A 5,780-nucleotide genomic window follows, 5' to 3' on the forward strand; every position below is an offset into this window, starting at 1 on the left:
GGAGCGGCCAAGTCGAGGGACCCCACTCCTCTTTCTTTCTGTGCTTGCCTGGCGGCGGGGCTGGGGACTGGGGCTCTATGGCCTCTTCTCACCGCTGAGGCCTCCGGGCCTTCCGTCCTCTGAATCAACTGAAAACTTTCCACCCAGAAAACGTGAGTTTTACAACTTCTCTTGGTCACTTTGCAGAACCTGGGCTTTGCTCTCTGTTGTGCGTTTAGGACTTTATCTTTCCACTTTCCTTCAGTGTAAAAATATTTTGCCTGACTTCCTCCAAGCTGGGAGCATTGGGAAGGCCTTAGTTTCTAGTGGGGATGGAGTATGGATGCGTGTGCATGTGTGCCAGTGGGTGGGGACAGGCTGTGTGCACAAGTCTGTGTCCATATGTGTGACGGCCTTGTGTATTTGAGTATGAACCAAAGTGTAAGCACTGATGTAGATAATGAAAGTGGAGAGAAGGCTGCTCCCCAAATAAACGACTCAAGGGAGGCCTGGGGCAAGAGGAGGGATGGCAGGCCCCAGGGGACCCGAGTGGGGAGGAGAATTTGAAGCTGCTAAGGGAGTGGAGGGCTCCTCTCTCTCTCTTTTTTTCCCCTCCACCCCTCCCTCAGGCCTGCCAACTCCACTCCATCTGCCCACTAGGTGTCCTGGTGTAGCACAGGGGTGGGAAGCCAGAGACCCAAGTTTAGTTTTGGATTGCTGGGGAGGGAGAGGGTCGGATCAGGTTTCCAAGAGTTTTTCAAATAATACCACAGAGGTCAAGGACTAACTCCAGGCCCCTTTTGCCTCACTCCTCTCCTTCTCCAAATAGCCTTCCTCCTCTCCCTCCTCCCCCCATCCCCTACCAGCTCAGGCTCTAGTTCTTTCCACTGATAATCCAGTTTCCACCCTCAGCACTGCCCTTCCTGTAGCTTCTTGGCCTAGTCCCTCGGCTGCCTCCATTCCCCCTTGGGGGCCTTGTCCTCACTGGGGAATCTGGGCCTCCAGGAGTGTCAACTGTCACCTCCTGGGCTTTTAGGGATCTGGGCCACCCCTCCGCATCAGAGGTTTAAGTAGGGAGATCAATAGCAAACAGTTGTAATGATCTAATTAATTATGGCAAAATTAAAAGCGAGTACAAAATCAATCTCTGATGGTGTTGAAGATGGAATTCAATTGAGAGCCCATCTGTGCACCCCCTCGACCGTATAAATATGCAGCCCAAGGACAGACCTAATGGCTGGGCCTTCCTGGGAACCTCTTTCCCCCTTTCTTCCTCTCCTGCACAGGGCTTCTCTCTCCCTCGCTCTGCCTGGATCTATTTATTTTGACTCCTGCCGCCTCCTGACCCCACCCCTCCTTCCTTCCCCGTCCTGTCTGCTCAGGCTCCCGACACTCCCACTTTGCCATTTTCCCTCTTGGAAGGCAGCTCTCACTGCTTCGCAGGGCTGAGGTGTGTGAACATTGTTCCCAGTCTCTGCAAATCTCCCGGAAGACGCAGCCAGGCCCTCTCCCCAGCGCCTCGGGAAAGAGAAGGAAGAGCGATGGGGGCATCCTTGAGCACCTGTCCGGGCTCTCATCCATCCCAAGTTTCCTGGCGCTCGGGATACTCCACAAGGGACGAGGGCGCTTACCCAGGGGCGCCTACGCCTACCTGCGTCTGCCCGGGGAGCTGCTCTCCTGGCGCGCTTGGCCGGGCGGCCGGGAAGAGCAGCTGCGTACCCCAGTCCGTTTCCTTTCCCTCTTTTCCCCGCTTTTGCGGGGATCAAACTCCCGCTAGCCCAGCCGGGGCTTGAGGAAGTGTGGGGAGGAGCTGTGGAACTGGGCAGGGCTGGGTCTGAGAGAAGGAAACCTCCGTTCCCTTCCAAGCCGCCTTCTATCATTTTTCACGGCCCCCCTCCGGCCCCTCGGCCCTCACCTCTTTCTTACACACTTCTGGCCGGGGCACAGCTCCCCCGGGGACCCTGCGTGCCCCAGAGGGCCCCCGCGCCCCTTTTATACCCATCCAGCTGGTTCAAAGTGACAATGACACGCACGCGCGAGCGAGCGTGCGTGCCTCGCGGACGCCCTGGTGCAACTTCCGCAGCCGGGTTTGCGAAGGATGCGGGTTTTATTTAGTCTCGCTGAGCCCGTTCGGGAACAGCGAAGACCAGGAAAAGGCGAGGGAAAGGGTAAGAGAAGAGAATCGGCTACCAGGTCAGTTATGGTCTTTGGCCATCGACGCCTCTACTCCCAGCACCATAAAAATAAGCCCTTTATTTGATGACCTTCCTTTTACTCCACTGGCCTGTCCCAGCTGGCTCTCTGCTTCCCTGTCACCGGTCCCCTGCCTCTCCCTCCTGGGGTCCTGGGCCCACACTGAGTTCCCAGGGATCTTTATGCCCTCAGAGACCCCTCCCTATTCCCTTGTCTTGCCGCCGGGTCCTCAGGGCCTGGGGGAGACACAGCCCTACGCCTCCCCTCCCTCTTTTGCCAGGCCTCCTCACCCCGTTATTAATTGCTGTGTTGACCTGCAGGATTGATTGGCGGCCCCGCTGGAAGAGGCTGTGGAGGCCTTGGCCTCGGTGCAGCCTCGGCTGAGGGCGGAGAGGGGAGGGGGAGGTGTGGATATAGGTCCTGAACTCCTATCTCAGCCCCGCCTGGGACACAGCCTAGACACTCACTCCACCCCGCTCACACACACCTTTACACACCCTCACAACACTCACACACTCACACGATCCCTTCACCAAGCGGCGTTCAGCCCCCAAGGAGGCACATCAGAAATTCTCCTTGATCGATTTAGAAATTGAAAGAGGCTTCCTCCCTCCATCGTTCATTCTCTTCACTATATTCGTTATCCACGGGTCTAGACCTCACGACCGGCCTGCTCAGAGAGAGCAGAGCGACCTACTGGGACCTGAGCTTTTTCTCTGTCCGAGATTTACTTTGCATCTCCCCCCCACCCCAGGAACAGTTGCAGAAAGTTAAAAAATAATCCTGGATGCGGGTAACCCTTAAAGTCTCAAACCAAAGCATTTTTTCCAGAAAGAGCCCGTGCCCTGACTCCTGAGAGATTAGGTTAAGCCCTTTTGTTTCAAGTTCGGGGGATGGACGGCTCTGGACCGAGGAAAGTGGAGGGCGGAGGCTTGCAGCAGCGTGGGGCAGGGGTCTAACCCAAAAGCGAAGGCCCTCCCCTCCCCTCCCCTCCCCCTCTTCCCTAAACCTTGTCGCGCGCGCGCGCACACACAGACACACACGGCCCCAGAGCCACAGCAACACCCCTCTGCCCGGATCTCAGGCCACAGGCCCTCCGGCCAGCAACCCAAGCGATAGTGAGCCCCCGGGACGTCCCGGCTCCAGGCCGAGGTGGGCGGAGGCGGCAGGAGTAGACGAACCTCGGCCGCTCCCCAGAGAGACCCCTCTTCCTTGGTTCTCTCCCTGTCTCATCAGCCCCTCTCCCCTCCCCACCGTGATCCCCTCTCCCCTCCGCTCCGGTCCTTTGTCTCCGGCCAATTCGCGGCGCCGAACAGCCTGGCCCCCGCCTGGGCGGCCCTGCCCCTCGCTTCCCTGTTTGGCTGGCGGGGCTCCCCTTGCCTTCCTTACCCGCTCCCGGCTCTGGCGCGTTCTCCGCCTGCTCCTCACGTCCGCACAGCAGCTGGGAGAGGAGGCAGGGAGGGCGGGCGCGCCGCGGACGGATCCGAGAGAGTAGATTTGGTGCTTGCTCGCAACTCCGGGAAAACTCAGCCCGCCCCCTACAACTATTCCTCAGCGACGCAGAGCCGCGCGCCCTCTCCCGCGTTTGGCCCTTTCCTTTCCTTGTACATTGACGGTGGCTATTTCGCTTCCCCTGGTCTGCCCAGCATCTGAAGTTGCGCTCCCTCTGCCCTGCACTTCGTTCCGTTTCGGGCTGCCCCGTGCTACCGTCTGCCCCCTTCCTCCACAGCCCCCTTCTTCGCGGTGGCGGTGGAGGGTAGAGCTGGGGACGTTGGAGGCCCGCCGGCACTGTCTCCCTTCACCGGCTAGGTCAGGCTCAGTCAGGGCTCAGGGCCTGGCTGAGAAGAGGGTTAATCATTACTTGCACGGACCCTCAGCCTCACTGGGACTCTCTCACCCTTGGGGAGGAAGGGAGGGGGCAGTTAGCCAGGTGGGGACCTCGGCTTGGCCTAAACCAGCCTCTTTGGTCCTTCCAGAGACAAGTGCCTTCTCCGGGTCCCGCAGCGCCTTTCACATCCCTTTCTTTTCCTCCTCTCTCCCCTCTTCCACACCTCCCCTTGGTCAGGCCTCTCCCCGCCGTCTCATCTGCGCTGTGGCTTTGGCAGGTTGACTGCAGGTCCTGGGAGGACCAACTTTCTTTCTTTGGAGCCGAACTGGATGGGATTTCCTTCCCCAAGTCTCCACCAGCGGGCCAGCTCCTCCCAACGGTTTTGGCCTACTGGCCCAAAGGCGACCGCGCCTGAGGCCACAATTAACCCGGGTGTCGCAGGGGGCGGGGTGGTATTTAACTGATTCTCTAGCAGTTGCGGTGGCGCAGTGGGACAAGGGGTGCAAGAAGTGGGAGTGGAAGAGTGGCAGGAAAGAGACAGAGAGCAGAGTGATGAACATGGACAGGGTGTGGTATCGACAGTGGAAAGAAAAGAAGTCTGAAAGGGAGGAACACAGAAAGGAAGGCAGTGAGGAATCCTCTAGTTACCTTTATAGGGTAGAAGTTGAATGGAAAAAACCACCCCCTGCCCCGCCTAAGTGCCCAAATCCCTCCCTTCCCTCTTTGTGGATGGTTAGGGGTTCAGAAAGTTAGGCACTTATTCCTTTACTATAGAAATGTTTGGTTTTTAAAATGCTTTCCTATTGGCTAGCTCCACGGAGAGGCAAGACAGGTGTAATTATCACTATTTCACAGGTAAGAAAATTGAAGCTCAGAGAGGCAAAGGGACTGTGCATGTGGGGGCTATTTCTCCTTTAGCTGTGCAGAGGTCCATAAGTGTGCGTGGGGGGAGGCTGTGTCCAGGAGTACCAGAGCCTCACCGGGCCTCTTGCGCCCCCCTCACCTCCTTCTAGCTTTTTCTCTGTTGGACAGAGCCGTCCACTCCTACCCTATAGATTGCTGGCCCAGTTTCTCCTGGCTTGACCATTTTTTTCTGCTCCCCAGTCGGGTGGCCCACCGGTGGCAGCCACCTGGCAGGCCCGTGCGGCTAAGAGGCCGCTTTGGTGGCCAAGTGGCTTGCATTGTCGTTTCCCCTCAAAGGAGCTGTGAAGGGCCGGCAGGTCGATAGGACCTCATGTGAGGAGAAGCCGGGTTAAAGGAGGAGGGGCCGGGGGAAATGAAGGCGCAGCACGTGCGCCCGGCCTCCTCAGGACCAACAGACAGAGCGGGCGGGGCCAGCCGGGAGTTAGGCCCCCCGGGCTTCACGCAGGGAGCCCAAATATTGGGAACAAAAGCGGGAAAAGAAGAGTGAGAGCGGGAGGGAGTGAGGGAGGGAGCGAGGGAGGGAGCGAGGAAGCAGAAATTAGGGGGTCTTAGATGAAAAAAAAAGAAAGTAGCTTTAGGGAGAATGTGCCGTGGAGTGTGAAATTGCAGCCCATGGTGCTCCATATTGTACCAGAAGCTCTTCCAAAAAAAAAAAAAAAACCATCCTCCAACGTGACCAGAGGGCTAGGAAGGGGGAGGGGCGGGGAGAGAATGGGGAGGAGGAGGGGAAAGGGCCGGCCGGGCTGGAGCTGGTCAGGGCGAGCTGGAGAGGGGCCAGCGTGCGTGCGCCGGCTGCTTGGGACCTGGTCGCCGAGAGAATGCGCCCCGGGGTGCACGCTGGGACCCTGGGGCGAGT

This window comes from Mesoplodon mirus, assembly GCF_964341445.2.
Source record: "Mesoplodon mirus genome assembly, chromosome: 2".
In the NCBI taxonomy this organism is placed as follows: domain Eukaryota; kingdom Metazoa; phylum Chordata; class Mammalia; order Artiodactyla; family Ziphiidae; genus Mesoplodon; species Mesoplodon mirus.